The sequence below is a fragment of the Rutidosis leptorrhynchoides genome, chromosome 6 (assembly GCF_046630445.1).
Source record: "Rutidosis leptorrhynchoides isolate AG116_Rl617_1_P2 chromosome 6, CSIRO_AGI_Rlap_v1, whole genome shotgun sequence".
In the NCBI taxonomy this organism is placed as follows: domain Eukaryota; kingdom Viridiplantae; phylum Streptophyta; class Magnoliopsida; order Asterales; family Asteraceae; genus Rutidosis; species Rutidosis leptorrhynchoides.
Window position 1 is genome coordinate 187,410,041 of NC_092338.1, and position 23,477 is coordinate 187,433,517.

The window sequence follows — 23,477 nt, forward strand, 5'->3', positions numbered from 1 at the left end:
TTTTTCAGGTGCATAACTATATGCGTCAATCTCTTCTTCCGTAGATGAAGTGCGGTTAGTTCATCCTATCGATTGAAGTGTTTTCAAGAATTATGAAAGGTTTAAACGCAGATCGTAATCGTCAAGATATAAATGAAGTTTAGGATGAAATCAAGTGGAAAATTTGAAGAATTGTTTAGTTTCATATGTTATAATCAATATTTTATTTCATTTTAATTGTTCAATGTTATTAGTCCACAGTCGATAGTCCACAATTAACGGTCCAATAATTCATATATAATTTAATATATAATATTCGAATTAATTAATAAGTATCGTGACCCGTGTACATGTCTCAGACTCGATCACAACTCAAAGTATATATATTATTGTAGAATCAACCTCAACCTTGTATAGAGAACTCGATCATTATTGCATATAGAGTGTCTATGGTTATTCCAAATAATATATATATATATATATATATATATATATATATATATATATATATATATATATATATATATATATATATATATATATATATATATATATATATATATATATATATATATATATATATGCATCGATATGATATGTCAAAACCTTGTATACGTGTCCCGATATTTAAAGTGCGTAAAAATAAATAAAAGAAATTAAATGACGATAAATAAAGTGCGTAAAGTAAATAACAGAATTTAAATGATGATAAATAAAATTGCGAGAATGTAAATTACGATAATTAAATAGTGATAATTAAAATGTAATCAGTTAGCTAGGAAAAATTAGCTAGGAACAGTTAGCGTGGATTCTTAACAAAATTTCTCATAGTTAATTTGTTTGTTTCTAACAAATTTTATTTTGTCAAATGTTTTCTTCATTATGCCACTTGTTGGATTCTGATAGATCAAAATCCAAATATGAAATTGAATGAAAATGGTTATTATGCGGTGAACGGATACATATATCTGTGGATGTAAGTAGGATAGTAAATGACTGTTGAATCAAATTCGAAGAACGTACAATGTAACTTATTAATGTGAAAACAAAATATTCCTCGGGTATTACCAACCCGTTAAAATATTTTTACCATTAACAGTTTGTACAAAAGAATTTTTAATTACAATCTTTATGAAAACATATATACATATATATTTTCTTCTGATGTAATCATGGATTTAATGAGTTAACATAATATTAAACTCATTTAGTTTTTGGTTGGAACTAGAATAAATAATCTCTAAAACTTTAGAGATTACATATTTGCCATGTCGAACGAAGATAAATGAGGTAGAACGATACGTAGAACGAAGATCATACTCAAGATACAGAATGAGATGTTGAGGCATGGATTGTTGATGGTACTGGTGCTGCTATTGATGGTACTGTTGGTGTCGGTGATGTTGTTGAAGCTGGTAAATTTTGCATCATATTCTCCAGATTGATTACTCGAGCGCGAAGTTCGTTGACTTCTTTTATTATTCCGGGATAATTGATAGTCGAAATGAGCGGATGAATAAGGTTTAGAATCTGCGTTATGATATAGTCGTGGCAAGATATTTGGGAAATGAGGGTGAAATGGGTGAAATGGGTCACTATATATGTATATCTCGTTAAATTTTTATAGATTTTAATTAATATATCAATAAATATAAATGTAACAATAATATTAATGCTCTTTATAATTTATAATATACATAATAATAATACAATTTATAATATTATAATAGGAGTAATTATATTTCTAATGATAATGATAACAATTACCATAAATATATAACAATAATATTTTTTAATAACAATAATACTAGTTATACTAATATCATTAATAATAACAACAATATTAAAAATAATAATAACATATCAATTTATATATACCAATTATTCATACCCAATTTCATATATATATATATATATATATATATATATATATATATATATATATATATATATATATATATATATATATGTATTTATATCTTGTATTAGAAATAATAATATTAATGATACAATTATTAATATTAATATTAACATTTATAATAATAATGAAAATAATAATAGTGATATTAATATAATAAATCATATTTTTAATGTATAATTATATTTAACATATTAATAGTATATATTATAGTTGTACCACATATAGCATATGTTGAATATTATTTATTCATTTTAATATAAATATCTTATACAATTTGTGTTTGTTTATTAAATATGATTTTATTATATATTTATAAGTATTATATATATATTTACTTGATATGTTATTTTCTTTTATTAATATAAACTTCAACATATAATATCTATAACTTTTGTATATATTTATATATGCATTTTGTATTTACAACCAATTGCTCGTGAATCGTCTGGAATAGTCAGAGGGTAATTGGTTATATGAATATAGTTCCAAAATTTTCGAGACTCAACATTATAGACTTTGCTTATCGTATCGAAATCATATAAAGATTAAGTTTAAATTTGTCGGAAATTTCCGGGTCTTCACATACTTCAACAACCCGAAATCCCAGAATGGAAATGGGAAAACATTACCATGGATTTCATCACTAAATTGCCAAGGACTGCAAGTGGTTTTAATACTATTTGAGTAATAGTTGATCGTCTCACCAAATCAGCACACTTCCTGCCAATAAGAGAAGATGACAAGATGGAGAAGTTAGCACGACTCTATTTGAAGTAAGTCGTCTCTAGACATGGAATACCAATCTCTATTATCTCTGATAGGGATGGAAGATTTATTTCAAGATTCTGGCAGACATTACAGCAAGCATTAGGAACTCGTCTAGACATGAGTGCTGCCTATCATCCACAAACTGATGGGCAGAGTGAAAGGACGATATAAACGCTTGAAGACATGCTACGAGCATGTGTTATTGATTTCAGAAACAGTTGGGATCGACACCTTCCGTTAGCAGAATTTTCCTACAACAACAGCTACCATTCAAGCATTGAGATGGCGCCGTTTGAACGACTTTATGGTAGAAAGTGCAGGTCTCTGATTTGTTGGTGTGAAGTGGGGGATAGAGAGATTACGGGTCCGGAGATAATACAAGAAACTACCGAGAAGATCATCCAAATTCAACAACGGCTGAAAACCGCCCAAAGTCGACAAAAGAGCGACGCCGACATTAAAAGGAAAGATATAGAATTTGAAATTGGAGAGATGGTCATGCTTAAAGTTAAACCTTGGAAAGGCGTTGTTCGATTTGGTAAACGGAGGAAATTAAATTCAAGGTATATTGGACCATTCAATATTATTGATCGTGTTGGACCAGTTGCTTACCGACTTGAATTACCACAATAACTCGCGGCTGTACATAAAATTTTCCATGTCTCAAATTTGAAGAAATATTTTGCTAAAGAAGATCTCACTATTCTGTTAGACGAAATCCAAATCAACGAAAAACTTCAATTCGTCGAAGAACCCGTCGAAATAATGGATCGTGAGGTTAAAAGACTTAAGCAAAATAAGATACCAATTGTTAAGGTTTGATGGAATGCTCGTAGAGGACCCGAGTTCATCTGGGAATGAGAAGATCAGATGAAGAAGAAGTACCCGCACTTATTTCCAGAAGATATATCAACACCTCCAACTGCTTAAAATTTCGGGACGAAATTTATTTAACGGGTAGGTACTGTAGTGACCCGAACTTTTCCATGTTTATATATATTTAATGAAATTGTTATTTACATGATTAAGTGTTTCCAACATGTTAAGCAATCAAACTTGTTAAGACTTGATTAAGTGAAATAGATTTCATATAGACAATTGACCACCCAAGTTGACCGGTGATTCACGAACGTTAAAACTTGTAAAAACTATATGATGTTATATATATGAATATATATATATATATAGTTAACATGGTATTATGATAAGTAAACATATCATTAAGTATATTAACAATGAACTACATATGTAAAAACAAGACTACTAACTTAAGGATTTCGAAACGAGGCATATATGTAACGATTATCGTTGTAACGACATTTAATTGTATATATATCATATTAAGATATATTAATACATCATAATATCATGATAATGTAATAATTTAACATCTAATTTGATATAATAAACAATGGGTTAACAACACTTAACATGATCGTTAACCTAAAGGCTTCAAAACAACATTTACATGTAACGACTAATGATGATTTAACGACTCAGTTAAAATGTATATACATGTAGTGTTTTAATATGTATTCATACACTTTTGAAAGACTTCAAGACACTTATCAAAATACTTCTACTTAACAAAAATTCTTACAATTACATCCTCGTTCAGTTTCATCAACAATTCTACTCGTATGCACCCGTATTCGTACTTGTACAATACACAGCTTTTAGATGTATGTACTATTGGTATATACACACCAATTATCAGCTCTTAGTAGCCCATGTGAGTCACCTAACACATGTATAAACCATCATTTGGCAACTAGCATGAAATATCTCATAAAATTAAAAAAATATTAGTAATCATTCATGACTTATTTACAAGTACACAAAATTACACATCCTTTATATCTAATCCCTATACCAACAACCAAAAACACCTAAAAATATTTTCATTATTCAATTTTCTTCATCTAATTGATCTCTCTCAAGTTCTATCTTCAAGTTCTAAGTGTTCTTCATAAATTCTATAAGTTCTAGTTTCATAAAATCAATAATACTTCGAAGTTTGCTAGCTTACTTCCAATCTTGTAAATTGATCATCCAATCTCAAGAAATCTTTCTTTTTTACAGTAAGATATCTTTCTAATACAAGGTAATACTCATATTCAAACTTTAATTCAATTTCTATAACTATAACAATCTTATTTCGAGTGGAAATCTTACTTGAACTTGTTTTTCGTGTCATGATTCTGCTTCAAGAACTTTCAAGCCATCCAAGGATCCTTTGAAGCTAGTTCTATTTTTATAATTCCAGTAGGTTTACCTACTAAAATTAAGGTAGCAATTATGTTCATAACATCATTCGATTCATACATATAAAACTATTTATTCGAAGATTTAAACTTGTAATCACTAGAACATAGTTTAGTTAATTCTAAACTTGTTTGCAAATAAAGTTAATCCTTCTAACTTGACTTTTATAATCAACTAAACACATGTTCTATATCTATATGATATGATAACTTAATGATTTAAAACTTGGAAACACGAAAAACACCGTAAAACCGGACATACGCCGTCGTAGTAACACCGCGGGCTGTTTTGGGTTTGATAATTAATAACTATGATAAACTTTTATTTAAAAGTTGTTCTTCTGAGAAAATGATTTTTCTTATGAACATGAAACTATATCCAAATATCATGGTTAAACTCAAAGTGGAAGTATGTTTTTCAAAATGGTCATCAAGACGTCGTTCTTTCGACTTAAATGACTACCTCTTACAAAAACGACTTGTAACTTATATTTTCGACTATAAGCCTATACTTTTTCTGTTTAGATTCATAAAATAGAGTTCAATATGAAACCATAGCAATTTGATTCACTCAAAACGTATTTAAAACGAAGAAGTTATGGGAAAAACAAGATTGGATATTTTTTGATTGTTGTAGCTACGAGAAATATTGTAACAATTCTATACAAATCATATCCTAGCTAACTTATATTGTATTATACATGTATTCTAATATATTATGTAATCTTGGGATACCATAGACACGTATGCAAATGTTTTGACATATCATATCGACCCATCTATATATATTATTTGGAACAACCATAGACACTCTATATGCAGTAATGTTGGAGTTAGCTATACAGGGTTGAGGTTGATTCCAAAAATATATATATTTTAAGTTGTGATCTAGCCTGAGACGTGTATACACTGGGTCGTGGATTGATTCAAGATAATATATATCGATTTATTTCTGTACATCTAACTATGGGCAACTAGTTGTATGTTACTAACGAGGACAACTGACTTAATAAACTTAAAACAGTAAAATGTATTAAAAATATTGTAAATATATTTTGAACATACTTTGATATATATGTACATATTTTTTATAGGTTCGTGAATCGACCAGTGGCCAAGTCTTACTTCCGACGAAGTAAAAATCTGTGAAAGTGAGTTATAGTCCCACTTTTAAAATCTAATATTTTAGGATGAGAATACATGCAATTTTATAAATATTTTACGAAATAGACACAAGTAAATGAAATTACATTATATGGGTGAATGATCGAAGCCGAATATGCCCCTTTTTATCTTGGTAGCCTAAGAATTTGGGAACAGACCCCCAAGTTGACGCGAATCCTAAAGATAGATCTATCGGGCCCAACAAGCCCCATTCTGGAATTTGGAATGCTTTAGTACTTCGATATTATCATATCCGATGGGTGTCCCGGAATGATCAGGATATTCTATATGCATCTTTTTAATGTCGGTTACCAGGTGTTCACCATATGAATGAATTTTATCTCTATGTATGGGATGTATATTGAAATATGAAATCTTGTGGTCTATTATTATGATTTGATAATATATAGGTTAAACCTATAACTCACAAACATTTTTTGTTGACGTTTTAAGCATGTTTATTCTCAGGTGATTATTAAGAGCTTTCGCTGTTGCATACTAAAATAAGGACAAGATTTGGAGTCCATGCTTGTATGATATTATGTAAAAACTGCATTCAAGAAACTTATTTTTGATGTAATATATTCTTATTGTAAACCATTATGTAATGATCATGTGTAAACGGTATATTTTAGATTATCATTATTTGATAATCTACGTAAGGCTTTTTAAACCTTTATCGATAAAATAAAGGTTATGGTTGTTTTAAAAATGAATGCAGTCTTTAAAAAACGTCTCATATAGAGGTCAAAACCTCGCAACGAAATCAATTAATATGGAACATTTATAATCAATATGAACGGGACATTTCACCTAATATGGGTCGTTTCTGTTTCAATCACAAGTCTTAAATCAATTTATTAACTCGCTGTTAGAATGGGTTACGGTCGCTGGTCGATTGAATTTTTGAAGAAGATGAAGATCACAAATAAAGGGTTAAAACATTTAGTTTAGGTGTTAATAAAGAAAAACAGAATCAGACGACTGGTTAGAGTGTTTTGTTGATGTACGAGGGGTCTCGGGTTCGATCCCAGCTTGGTGCGATTTAAAAAAAAAAAGGGATATAAGGTAGTTTCATATTTTTATTTTTACATTATTATTATTATTATTATTACTATTATTATTATTATTATTATTATTATTATTATTATTATTATTATTATTATTATTATTATTATTATTATTATTATTGTTATTATTATTAGAATTGTAGTTATTATTATTATTATTGTATTTATGATTATTATTATGGTAATGAATACGTGAGAATAATTATCATTTAAAGTTATGATTATATATATATATATATATATATATATATATATATATATATATATATATATATATATATATATATATATATGTTTATAAAGATGATTAAACTTATAATTAAGTGATGATACAAAATGAAATATTATTATCAATAATATCGGTAAATTATTATTAATTATTATTATCATTATTTCCATTATTATTATTATCATTAATATTGTTATTATTATTATTATTATTATTATTATTATTATTATTATTATTATTATTATTATTATTATTATTATTATTATTATTATAAATTATAAATTATTAAATATAAAAGATGATGAATATAACTAAGGTGAATATATGTAAAAGTTAATAAGTGTAATAATAAAGATTTTGGATGATATTAGGATTATAAGTACGATAAGTATGATATAAATAGAAATAACATCATTAGTATTGACTAGATAATATTAGGAATAAGTATGAAATCTATTTAACCTCATGGATTATATATGTACGTATAACACAACTTTGAAACATTATTATAAGTATTATTGTTGATATTATCATGAGTATCATTACTATTATACTATTATTAAAATTTTTAATCATAACTATCACTAACAGCAAAATTATTATTTTTATAGTTATTAGTATTCAGTATTGCTACCCTTATTAGTATTATCATTATTATTAATATTAGTATTATCGTTAATATTAGTAATACTGTATGATTAATTAAATTTCTATTAAAACTATTAAAATTACCATTATTATTAAAAGTATTATTTTTACTAAAACTATCATTATTATCGTTATCAGTATTATCTATATCATTATTATTAAAATAATTACGATTATGAAAATAAAAGTTTTAATGACGTTATTAAAGTTATAAGCATAAAAATAAAGATTATAAATATAAATTTATATTTTATACACATAACTTAACTATATTAATATATCTATATATAAAATGAAAATATATATAATAAAACTTATTATTCTACTATATACATAAATTACATCGCTAATAATAATATATTTGTTCGATTACCATTATGTGTATTAATATATATACAAATGATATAGGTTCGTGAATTCGAGGCCAACCCTGCATTGTTCAGTTCCGTCGTATGAATATTTTTACTACAAAATATCGTATTGTGAGTCTTCATTTGCTCCCATTTTAAATGCTTTTGCAATATATATTTTTGAGACTGAGAATACATGGGCTGCTTTTATAAATATTTTACGAAATAGACACAAGTAATCGAAACTACATTCTATGGTTGGATTATCGAAATATAATATCACCCTTTTAGCTTGGTAGCCTAAGAATTAGGGAACAGACCCCCTAATTGACGCGAATCCTGAAGATAGATCTATGGGCCTAACGAACCCCATCCAGGTTATGGATGCTTTAGTACTTCGATTTTATATACAGATGAGTGTACCTGTATACTTGGGGATATTCTATATGCATTTGTTAATGTCGGTTACCAGGTGTTCACCATATGAATGGATTTTTATACAGATGAGTGTTCCTATATTATATTTTTTACAGATGAGGGTTCTTGCAGTTAACTATGAAAATTAAATCTTGTGGTCTATTGAAATTATTGAAATGATTGTTTAAGATAAATCTATGAACTCACCAACCTTTTGGCTGACACTTTAAAGCATGTTTATTCTCAGATATGAAAGAAATCTTCCGCTGTGCATTTGCTCACTTTAAAGATATTACTTGGAGTCATTCATGACATATTTCAAAAGACGTTGCATTCGAGTCGTTGAGTTCATCAAGATTATTATTAAGCCAATTATAGTTGGATGTATTATGAAATGGTATGCATGCCGTCAACTTTCGATGTAAACAAAGTTTTTCTTTTAAAAACGAATGCAATGTTTGTAAAATGTATCATATAGAGGTCAAATACCTTGCAATGAAATCAACTATTATGAATCGTTTATAATCGGCATGAACGGGTCCTTTCAGTTGGTATTAGAGCGGTGGTCTTAGTAAACTAGGTCTTGCATTAGTGTGTCTAACTAGTAGTTGTTAGGATGCATTAATGAGTCTGGACTTCGACCTTAGCTGCATGTCAAAAGTTTTACTTATCATTTCTAGTCGAAAATCATCTGCTTATCATCCTTAAGAAATTACCTGTTTATCATTCTTAGTCTAGACACATCTTACTGCATTAATTGCATAAATAGTGTATAGACAAAAATTCATATCTTAACATATCTGCTAATTCATATCTTAGCGTATCTGTTACTGTAAACTTTGCCTGACATATTCCGTAAATTCCTCCGTAATCTACGAAATCTTTTGTTCTCTATATATATATATATATATATATATATATATATATATATATATATATATATATATATATATATATATATATTCTATGTAGTTAGAATATCATCCAATATTCGAAAATCATTTCATATCGAAAACCCTTTACCTAACCATACAAGATGGAACTCGCAACTAGTTCAAATTCCTCGGATTCTGACAGCTATTCCGACATGGATATTCACCTAAGCTCCGAAAGCGGTGTAAACAAAATGGATCAACCAATTAGTCATCTTACATTCTGGATGAATTAGGGATGGGTTCGTTATCGACTTAATTGATAAAGACAAGAAGAAGGCGATCCTTTCCACCCACCAACCTGCACTCTTGGCGAAAAACCTGAAGTACTTACCGGCAAACCTACCCGAAACACCATTTTCAGCCTCATTTCTAGAGTAGCTTGACATGAATATGTTCTATCCACACTTCTGAACCTTATTCATCCGCTTGTTCCAACCGACAATCATCCCGGTGTAATCGAAGAAGTTAACGAACTTCGTACTCGAGTAATCAATTTGGAAAACATGATGCAAAACCTACCAGCTTCAGCAACACCACCAGCACCAGTAGTACCACCAACAACAACATTCGCATCACAATCTATACCTCAAGCATAATCATCATTCTACCTGACGTTCTACATCATTTATCTTCGTTCTACATGGCGATTATGTAATCTCTAGTGTTTTAGAGATTATATATTCTTGTTCTAATGGTAAATCAAATGAGTTTAATATCATATTAACTCATTAAATCCGTGATTACATCTGAAGAAAATACATATGTATATATGTTTTCATAAAGATTATAATTAAAAATTCTTTTGTATAGACTGTTAATGGTGAAAATATTTTAACGGGTAGGTAATACCCGAGGAATATTTAGATTTCATATTAATAAGTTACACTGTACATTCTTCGAATCTGATTCAACAGTCATTTACGATCCTACTTACATCCACAAATATACGTATCCGTTCACCATAGAATAACCATTTTCATTCAATTTCATATTTGGATTTTGACCTATCAGAATCCAACAAGTGGCATAATGAAGAAAACATTAGACAAAATAAAATTTGTTAGAAACAAACAAATTAACTATGAGAAATTTTGTTAAGAATCCACGCTAACAAAATCCTAGCTAACTGTTCCTAGATAATTGTTAATTCCTTATTACATTTTATTTATCGCAATTTATTTATCGCAATTTATTTATCGCAATTTTAATTCTCGCAATTTTATTTATCGTTATTTAATTTCTGTTATTTATTTTACGCACTTTAAATATCGGGACACGTATACAATGTTTTGATGTATCATTTCGACGTCATATATATATATATATATATATATATATATATATATATATATATATATATATATATATATATATATATATATATATATATATATATATATATATATATATATATATATATATATATTATTTGGAATAACCATAGACACTCTATATGTGGTAATGCTCGAGTTAGCTATACAGGGTTGAGGTTGATTCTCAAATAATATATATACTTTGAGTTGTGATCGAGTCTGAGACATGTATACAATGGGTCACGGCACGTATTAATTAATTCGAATATTATATATGAATTATTGAATTACTAACTGTGGACTACTAACTGTGAACTATTAACATTGGAAAATTAAAATGAATTAAAATATTGATTATAACATATGAAACTAAACATTTCTTCAAGTTTGCCATTTGATTTCATCTTAAACCTCATTTGTATCTTGACAATTCCAATCTGCGTTCAAACCTTTCATGATTCTTGAAAACACTTCAATCGAGAGGATGAACCAACCGCACTTCATCTACGGAAGGAAAGATTTATGCATATAGTTATGCACCTGAAAAACTCTCGAAAACTGAGTAAACGTTTAACACGTAGCTGTGCTAATTCCTTTAGTGTTATTATTACCAAAAATAACTTTGCAACTCCTGTTCGAGATAGTCAGTTTTGTCACAGCTCCAGCAAGTCAACTTCGATTTTTCGTTCGAAACAACCTTATTATAACCTCGATATATATGCGTGCTCTTTTATTGTTACCGAAGAAACCGTTTATATCCCACCACATTAGCAATAAACTTACCAACAACCTTGTTGATCTTTGACTTTCCAAAAAATTAATATAATCATTCATTAAAACACTATCATACACTTATCTGCATCTTATAACAAAAATTACCATACCAATTACTGAGAATCAGCAATCAGTATTTAGAATCTCGCAGCGTTTCTACTGTAGCGACCCGACAAAATTGTCATTTGACGGCGCCGACTACTTAGGTCCCGTTACGTGGTCATAAGTCTTTAAAATAATGTTTGACCAAAAATATGTCGCATTCATTGTAAAAGTAAAGATTGTTCCCTAGTTTACAAGAATTGTTCATCCAAAAGTTACGTTACAAAGTTATAAGTACAAATGAAACCTATGCGACACAATTTAAAAGTAGCCAAAAGATGCTCCATGTATGCATAAATACTCGACATCCAAAGCAAGTATCAAAATAATGAGCGGAAGCATGTAACACATATCGTTCAAAGACCTGAGAAAAACATAGAAATCTGTCAACGAAAACGTTGGTGAAATCATAGGTTTAAGTAAGTAAGTGAGTAAATAAGTAGATTGAACCACAAGATTTGCAACATCGAATTAATAGTTAACCATTCCAAAATTTGTTTCACGAGCACCCAATTATCAATGCTTAACATTTCTCCCATTGAACCCCATCACTTAGTGCTAGAACATACACTGTTTCTCGAAAATATATTTCATTCGTAAACGGTAGCGAACCGTTTGAATGAGGGTTTGTCAAACCCATATGGATCCATACAACATAAGTTCTCGCTTACACCCGGCAAGTGTAACTAATGATAATCGAATTGAGGATTTTGTTCTAAACTCGTATGTAGAATGTTTGTTTTCCTGTACGTGTGTTCACTTAGTAAAAGAAACGTTTATGTTTTCTCATCCCAAATGTAAGTTCAAAAAGAGTAAAAGTGGGACTATGATCTCACCTTGAGTGCACGAGTAGTAAAGTACTTCAACAAGTAAACGTGTGCAAAGAACAATGCTAATCTTGACCTAAACAATAGGTTGTATCAATAACGGTAAACACGATAGGTCAAAGATGTTCAATTAGTCCTATGGCTAGATTCGACTCGATTATGTAGCATGTGAATCAAATTGTCACGTTTCATGCAAGATACAAGTATAAAAGCAGGTTAGAACGATTGCACAACCATTTGGTTAAGTTTGATTAAAAGTCAACTTGGTCGGGTCAAAGTCAACGAAAAAGTCAACATGTTCGGGTCGGGTCCCGAACTATTTTTCTGAGGTTTTTAATCATATATGAGCATGTTAGAACAAGTTTCATGTGAATCGGAGGTCCGTAGTATGCCAAACATTTTTCGTATTTTGGACATGGAGGTCAGAACCTGACCACGGCTTATGTCGCGCCGCGACATAAGCTGGCCGCGCCGCGGCATTGGCCGTGCGCTGGTACCTGGTCAGTCTCAATTGTTCAAGTCCCAAATCAAAACTCTTTCAAGCATAAATTACAAACCGCTAACTCTTAGAACTCGCACCTTATATCGTTGGAAAGGTAATTTGACAAAGAACACAACTAAATATATTTCACCAACCAAAAACATTATTTGTAACAATCGGCTTTCCAAAATAAATGATCGATTAATGCAAACATTTAATACTCGAATTTGATAAGTGCACATTTATGATTCGGGCATTTAATGCATACATACAACACGCTGTTTTGTAGGTAATCGAGCATACAATACAACTAACTACTTACTAACAATAATTCATGGCATTCAATGTATCATCTATTCATTTCAAGCTTATCAAACCCTAACCCAAATTCACCAAAAATCACTAATCAAGTTTATGGAGTTTTCTCAAGCAACCTACACATCAAATTGAAGCTAGTGATACTAGGAACACAATTAGAACATGAACTTTTAACATCTAACAACATATGATCATCCAAAATTCAAGAACAACACACCAAAATTCAAGTTCATGCTAGTTATACTAAAACAACGAGATCGAGCATACAAATTACATACACGACATCACAATGAGCCATAGACACTAACTAACATCATTTCAAGTCAAAAACACGAATTTAGAGAAATCTAGAGTTTTAGAAATGTTACCCAAACGAGATGAAGTTGGTACCAAAATGAAGAGGATGAAGAGAGGATCACGAATATGTAATTTATTTTGTTGCTAGCTCCCTAAATCGAATTTGGATGATGATTTTGTGTTTGAAGGTTTTGAGAGCATAAAAGGGAAGTAAGAAAAAGAGATAGAGAGAAATGGGAGGTTGGTGGTGGATGGTGGGTTACTAGTTAGCCAAGTTTGCTCGAGTGGCGAGATTAGTCCCTCGCGTTTGTAGTCGGGTGCGGGAATTACCTAAACGGAATATTTTAAAACGCGTATTAACGGAGGATGTTAAAATCCAATAACGGAAAAATATTAAGAATGTTAGCTAACGGAGGATACGAATTTAGTTACGAAGGATATTTTTAAAATAAAAAGACGGGCGTTAAAATAATTTAACGGAAAAATGCGGGATGTTACATTACCCACACCTTAAAAGAAATTTCGTCCCGAAATTTAGTTGGAAGTAATAGTCGATGTCTCTTCCTTGAGACCTTGCATTGTCAATGCTATGAATAAGTGAAGATACGTCCTTGGGCATTCCCACGAATTTGGACAGTCGGGGTTTTATGTTGTATTAAGGCTTGGTTTTACGATCCACAATTTCAACCGGTCTTTCTACGAAGAGGAGTTGTCATCAATAGTAAGTTTATCTAGAAGGATAGCACGTTCCTGTTCCGCAGGACACGTATCTAAGTTTGTTACATGGAACGTAAGGTAAACGGAAACTTAATTGAGTCGGAGGTTCTAAACGGTAGGAAGCGGTTCCAAGATGCCCCAAGATTTCAAAAGGATCAATATTGCGGATATAAATTTCCTCGATTTCCCGAAACGGATTACACCTTTCCAAGGTGTGGTTTTCAATATTACACGGTTACTGACTTTAAATTTGAGAGATTTTCATCTAACATTGGTATAACTCCTTTGGCGACCACGGGCCGTCTTGAGCCCTTCTCGGACTTGAACTATGTCAAAGGTTGTTTCTTGAATGATTTCGGATCTGATGATTTGCTTGTCACCTACTTCGGTCCAACGAATAGGAGAACAACATTTGTGGTTATATAAAGTTTCGAAAAGTGCGCGTTAACACGCGAGTGGTAACTACTGTTGTAAGAGGGATCAACTAAAGGCGACAATACAAGTTTGTAACATGTCTTTCCAAGATGTAAATTGTTCGTTTTCTTAGCTCGTCTGTTTGTGGAAGATACGCAGTACTCACGTCTAAACGTATTCCGAAGGCTTCTTGTAAACAAGATGTGTAACGAGTATTTTCCATCCGGGATAATTGACAATGATACACCGTGTTGGAATATAATTTCTTAACATATGCTTGGACAAGTTAGTTAGGGTTCGAAAGCGTTTGTTGGAACAGGTTTCTTGTCGGCTACTGAAAAATGTTCGTAAGGGCTAGTCACCCTCGGGGCGAATACTAGTAACACGTGAAGAGTCTCTCTCTCCATTGAGAAATTATATTAAAAGGTTTCCGTATACGGAAGTACGAGCGAAAAGATAGGAGTGAAATGAGAACTTAGAATAGGATGAGTTCACATTTTGAGGTAGCCATATCGCGCATCTAGTGGCCAAATGTTGAGACTTGGTGGGAAACGAGATAGTACACGTAGTTGTATAGCTCGGGGTTGAGTAGTAGTTGGCCGTATAACAGAAGCACAAGGACGTTAAGTCAAAGAAGAAAGGGTTATCCTTGGATTGTGTGTTATCTTTGGTCTCAGTAATATCAGATGGTAATAGTGAAATAGCAGAGCTATGTATCGTGGTACGCGATGACGAGAAAATTGATCGGATCCATAAATAAATATTCAAATTCTCCGTGTAAAATAACGAATTTCAGCTTCCTTGATTTCGAGTCGAGAGGGGTTGCCTTTCAGGCGTTCACGTAGAAGTATTTCTATATTTGAGTTCCATTTTGTGCCACACGAATTTATCTAGTAAGGTTGGTGTGAAAAATCACGTTCAAAGTCCGGACACGGAAAAATGTTTAATTTTTTTTTTTCCTTAGTACGTTAACGAGGTTAGAGGACGAGCGATACGGGAAAAATCGGAAATTAATCTTTGGTAATAATCGCGAGATCCAAAATTTTACGAATACAAGTCGGAGTCGTGAGGGTTTCTCCAAAATTAATTAATTAATTCAAATTTTTTTTTTTTTTTTTTTTTTTTTTTGCGAGATCTACTGTAATACCTTGACCACTAACAATATGGTTTAGAATTTGGACTTCGTTTAACCAAAATTCTCACTTGGAGAATTCGGCATAGAGTTGCTCTCTTCTCAAGAGTTCGAGCGTAAGACGGAGACGTTGTTCGTTTTTCCTTTCCGCTTGAATAGCTTATAATTATAAGTACGGTAACGGATTTATCTAGATAAGTTTGCATACGCGGTTCCGGAGGTCTATGAATACGGGCGGAGCCTTAGATAAACTGAACGGCACTAAAAGAAATTTATAACTATCGTAGCGAGTACGGAAAGCGGTTTAGGAGACATCTTCTCCCTTAACCCTCAATTGATGATAACCAGAATGAAGGTCGATTTTAGAATATACGCGAGATCCGTGTAACGGTTCAAGAGGTTGTTGATACGGGGAAGAGGATATCGGTTCTTAAACGGAAATTATTTAGTTCACTAAAATCACATATATGTGGGGAAAACATTCCCTTCCTAACGTATAGGTTTTGGGCTCCCTAGTTTTATAGATGTCAAATCAAAGTTCGAATTACCTACCCGATAAGTTTGACGTACACTCTCCGATAAATTTGTCGGTACGCAATAGTTTTCCGTTGGTCACTTGAATGGCCTAAGTAATATCTAGGGGGTGGTGGAGTGCAAATAGTAGGCTCTAAAGCCTTGGATACAAAACATTTATCGACATCCGAATCGAATAAACACGAAGTATAGGAGTTGTTAAGAAGAAACGTACCCGTGACTAGTTCATGTCGTCTCGAGCATCCTCGGTGCTAATGTTGGAAGTTCGGCCGCGTGTGTTGGGGTTGGCTTTCTTCGTTGGGCATGCATTCCTAAAATGACCCGGTTGGTCACATTCGAAACAAACACCCGGCTTTTGTGTGTTGGGTCCCTTTTAACTGACGGGGGCGGTACTTCCACAATATTTGGCAATATGACCACTTCCCTGGCACCAGTGGCAAATTAGCTTGCCACATTCACCAAAGTGATGCTTGTGGCATTTGTTGCAAAAAGGTCGAGTTCCAGCATAACTTTTCTTGCCGACGGAGGTGAAAAGTTCCTTGGCAAAGTTGTTGCTGTTGTAGTTGCTGGATTGAGAGGCTTCCCATTTTCTTTTGTTGTTACCCGGTTGGTCCTCGGCCGTTGGTGCCGGTGCTTCAATTTCATCCACCGTTTCTATAGATTGGCGAGCCATCGTTAAAGCCTCTTGTAGGTTGGCGGGTTTGGATGACATTACCCTGTGTTGAATGCTCTTCGGAAGGCCATCCATGTAAAGTTCAACTCTTAGGGACTCGAGAGTCATGAGGTTTGGACACATTAAGACTAGTTCGGCAAACCGTTGATTATAAGCTTCGAGGTCATTCCGGACCGTTTGTAAATTTCTTAGCCCCTGTTCGAGCCTTCGAGTTTCGTCGCGCGGAAAGTATTCGGTGATCATTCTTTCTCTTAATTCGGTCCAAGAGAGTGCGTGGGCTTCATCGATACCCACCGATTGTACATACGTGTTCCACCATGAGAAAGCAATACTGGTGAGAGTGAGGGTGGAAAACTCGACCTTATCTTGGTCCCGACAACCGCTTATGTTAAAAACGGCTTCCGTTTGTTCAAACCATCTGGTGAGAGCAACCGGTCCCTCGGTTCCATCGAAAGTGGGAGGTTTGCACCCCATGAAGTTCTTGTAGGAGCACCCCTCGTTTGAATTACCAGCTCCATGATTATTGTTGTTGGAAAAGTGATCGGCCACGGCCGCACCCACGGCGGTGGTTATCATTCGTTGAAGAGCTTGTTCGAGAGTTTCGGAAGGAGTATTGGGTTGACCTTGGTGAGCCATTATTCCTTCATGACACAAGAATATCATTGATTAGTATTCTCAATAATACTAACCGTGATATAGAATAAAGATAAAGAGAAGTTTTTCCTCGACTCGCCTTAAATTCTTTATGTCATAATGTCGGAACGTTCATATGAGTCACCGTAATATAATCCCGGAAATTATATTACCCTGATTCATATGTGCATTCGACATCATTTCATATAGTCAAGGTGGCGTGTCAATCAAATTAAACAACGTGAGATTAAGAGTAACTAAGAGTAGATATGAGTAGAAGCGTTCGAGTATAAATGCACAAGTAGTCAAGTAATTCCTACTTCAAGTCTATATGCCGGTTGTAGTCTAGACTCACCAATGTACCCTATGACTCGGGGTCGACACCAATGAACTCTAAATCCCTACAACCAACGCTCTGATACCAATTGTAGCGACCCGACAAAATTGTCATTTGACGGAGCCGACTACTTAGGTCCCGTTACGTGGTCATAAGTCTTTAAAATAACGTTTGACCAAAAATATGTCGCATTCATTGTAAAAGTAAAGATTGTTCCCTAGTTTACAAGAATTGTTCATCCAAAAGTTACGTTACAAAGTTATAAGTACAAATGAAACCTATGCGACACAATTTAAAAGTAGCCAAAAGATGCTCCATGTATGCATAAATACTCGACATCCAAAGCAAGTATCAAAATAATGAGCGGAAGCATGTAACACATATCGTTCAAAGACCTGAGAAAAACATAGAAATCTGTCAACGAAAACGTTGGTGAAATCATAGGTTTAAGTAAGTAAGTGAGTAAATAAGTAGATTGAACCACAAGATTTGCAACATCGAATTAATAGTTAACCATTCCAAAATTTGTTTCACGAGCACCCAATTATCAATGCTTAACATTTCTCCCATTGAACCCCATCACTTAGTGCTAGAACATACACTGTTTCTCGAAAATATATTTCATTCGTAAACGGTAGCGAACCGTTTGAATGAGGGTTTGTCAAACCCATATGGATCCATACAACATAAGTTCTCGCTTACACCCGGCAAGTGTAACTAATGATAATCGAATTGAGGATTTTGTTCTAAACTCGTATGTAGAATGTTTGTTTTCCTGTACTTGTGTTCACTTAGTAAAAGAAACGTTTATGTTTTCTCATCCCAAATGTAAGTTCAAAAAGAGTAAAAGTGGGACTATGATCTCACCTTGAGTGCACGAGTAGTAAAGTACTTCAACAAGTAAACGTGTGCAAAGAACAATGCTAATCTTGACCTAAACAATAGTTGTATCAATAACGGTAAACACGATAGGTCAAAGATGTTCAATTAGTCCTATGGCTCGTTACGACTCGATTATGTAGCATGTGAATCAAATTGTCACGTTTCATGCAAGATACAAGTATAAAAGCAGGTTAGAACGATTGCACAACCATTTGGTTAAGTTTGATTAAAAGTCAACTTGGTCGGGTCAAAGTCAACGAAAAAGTCAACATGTTCGGGTCGGGTCCCGAACTATTTTTCTGAGGTTTTTAATCATATATGAGCATGTTAGAACAAGTTTCATGTGAATCGGAGGTCCGTAGTATGCCAAACATTTTTCGTATTTTGGACATGGAGGTCAGAACCTGACCACGGCTTATGTCGCGCCGCGACATAAGCTGGCCGCGCCGCGGCATTGGCCGTGCGCTGGTACCTGGTCAGTCTCAATTGTTCAAGTCCCAAATCAAAACTCTTTCAAGCATAAATTACAAACCGCTAACTCTTAGAACTCGCACCTTATATCGTTGGAAAGGTAATTTGACAAAGAACACAACTAAATATATTTCACCAACCAAAAACATTATTTGTAACAATCGGCTTTCCAAAATAAATGATCGATTAATGCACACATTTAATACTCGAATTTGATAAGTGCACATTTATGATTCGGGCATTTAATGCATACATACAACACGCCGTTTTGTAGGTAATCGAGCATACAATACAACTAACTACTTACTAACAATAATTCATGGCATTCAATGTATCATCTATTCATTTCAAGCTTATCAAACCCTAACCCAAATTCACCAAAAATCACTAATCAAGTTTATGGAGTTTTCTTAAGCAACCTACACATCAAATTGAAGCTAGTGATACTAGGAACACAATTAGAACATGAACTTTTAACATCTAACAACATATGATCATCCAAAATTCAAGAACAACACACCAAAATTCAAGTTCATGCTAGTTATACTAAAACAACGAGATCGAGCATACAAATTACATACACGACATCACAATGAGCCATAGACACTAACTAACACCATTTCAAGTCAAAAACACGAATTTAGAGAAATCTAGAGTTTTAGAAATGTTACCCAAACGAGATGAAGTTGGTACCAAAATGAAGAGGATGAAGAGAGGATCACGAATATGTAATTTATTTTGTTGCTAGCTCCCTAAATCGAATTTGGATGATGATTTTGTGTTTGAAGGTTTTGAGAGCATAAAAGGGAAGTAAGAAAAAGAGATAGAGAGAAATGGGAGGTTGGTGGTGGATGGTGGGTTACTAGTTAGCCAAGTTTGCCCGAGTGGCGAGATTAGTCCCTCGCGTTTGTAGTCGGGTGCGGGAATTACCTAAACGGAATATTTTAAAACGCGTATTAACGGAGGATGTTAAAATCCAATAACGGAAAAATATTAAGAATGTTAGCTAACGGAGGATACGAATTTAGTTACGAAGGATATTTTTAAAATAAAAAGACGGGCGTTACAATAATTTAACGGAAAAATGCGGGATGTTACATCTACGTCAACAGTTATATGTATACATGTAACATCTATCTCCTAAAATTACGATCTTCAATTCTGAAATTCTGAAAAGCACCCAGCCTACGAATCAATACACTGAACTTTGAAAAATCTGAATGAAGCAATAGAAACTGTAGACAACCATAAACGACCTTAACCATCAGAAGTTTGATGATAAAGAATAGTATGTTGGCTAAGCTCGGAAAAGTTGGAACTGAAAAATGAATTAAGCAAACCATGAAGGAGGCTGTGGACAAATCACAAAGACTAAACCTGCCTTCAAAGAATCCAAATGATTCAGTATATGCTGAAGTCATTAACGAATATCTTGCTCCTGGCTCTACACTTTTACGGACAAATCTTCATCATCATCCATCGATATTAGAAATTCTAAGATATCATCGTATCTTTCATTATAAATATCCTCGATATTTCTGAAGATATTTTCATAACTATTCTTTTCTGAAATCATTTATCTATTCGCGATATCAGTGTTACATCAGAAAGGAAACAGTTTTAGTTTCTAAATTCTAAAAAATTCGAACTTAAAATATGAATGTTATTGAAGTAGTGTTGGGAACTGAAGCATGAGTTAGTATAATATAATGACACTTGATCAACGTGATTATATTACAGTAAGTCATGCTGAGTTTCTAATGAAACATGATGATTCACAGACTATAACGTCATCATTTGCCATGTTACATGACTCTTACATTTTATCTAATCTATAAACATATCAAGAACATATTTTCTTAATAGTCCTATCTTTTCTCTTGAATTCTGGTAATTTAACCAATCAAGATCGTGATATTACAATCTCCCTTAAAATGTTATTCATGTTCATTCGAAACTTCATACCTACGAATTCTGGACAATTTTTTGCTTGACTTAAAGTCGGGAAGAGAACACAAGAGAATGGAACTCCAAAACATAAAGGAAATGAAGAGGGTGGATTTGTAGTGAAATATCAGCCAGAGCAATCAAAACAGATTATCACATTTAACCAAAGAGGATTCTAATTTCCTTAATTACCGAAGAATCAAATCTTATTACGAATATTTCCTCCAAATTCCTTGAATTCTGGAAATCAACCGTGACTACGTCACCGGTTAAGACGAATCTTTACTTACTCATTTCACTCTTTTGTGATAGCTTCACTCGTGCTCTTCACAAAAATTAAATTGTTTTATCCACATTACTCATTGATGATAAAACTCTAATTTCTAACTCATAAGAGTCATGAAAACATACTTATTGTCAGCCATGACGATCCCAATCAAATTTTGGGACGAAATTTCTTTAACAGGTAGGTACTATGACGACCCGGAAATTTTCGACCAAATTTAAACTTAATTTTTATATGATTTTGACACGATAAGCAATGTCAGTTATGTTGAGTCTCAAAAATTTTGAACTATGTTTATGTGTTCAATTAACCCTTCGACTATTCTCAATGATTCACGAACATTTATCTGTATATAGATATGTATATATAATATATAGTTATATTAATTAAAAACGTTAACAAAATATTTGATGTATAATACTTTACATGAACGTATTTGATTCAATATATGTTTAATATATTTATCGACGGAATTAAAAGATAATATCAAATGATTGAATTATCGGTTACATTGTGTTATGATTACGGGTCTCTGTTATGAGGTCCACGTTGATTTGAGAAATCTTTCTCTTTTAACAGTATTCGGAATAATTAGTAAAGTAATCTACAATTGAGAACAATGTGTCAATTAACGGTAACTAAACAAAAGTTAATGGAGACTCCTGTACCTGCTTTACAATAATTTACTCGTGACTCTTGATAAGGTAACTATTTAACTTTCATATTATTTAACGTAAAAGTAAAATTATGAAATGTAGAAAGACTTAGAAGATGAATATCAACAAGTTAAGTAAATCGACGTTTTATATAATTTCATGCACTTAACTATCCATTGGACCTTACCCGACGATTCACGAACGATTGTTTGTAAATAAATATGTATAGATATATATAAATGTAAGTTTATATAATAATTTGAAATTATACAATATAATGTAAACATTAGATTTAAATATGTAAAATAAGATACAAAATAATTAAGTGTAATTAAAAATGAATCTATATATATATATATATATATATATATATATATATATATATATATATATATATATATATATATATATATATATATATATATATATATATATATAATTTCTATGTATAATTATTATTATATGTATTTTATAATATATAAAAGTTATACATATTAAATATTCAATAAAAGTTATTATATAATATATTATATGGTTATTAAATATTACATAATTAATAATATATAATTACAAGTTTAGATATAGTAGTATATCTATATTATTATTACTCTCATTATTATTTATTAATATTAATATTAATATTAATATTTGTACTATTATAATATATTATATATAGATATGAAGTTTGAAATATATAAATTGCTATAGTATTATTATTACTAATATTATTGTTATCATTAATAATATTAGTATTATTATAATCAGTATTATTAATATTATTACTAATATTATGGTTATAAATTTTATAGTTATTATTACCATTAACATTAATAATAATATTATTGTTATTACTATTATTGTAATATAATTTTTTTTTAATATTAAGAATATTAATATTATAGTTATATTAATATTTATTAATGAATAAGTGTAGTGAC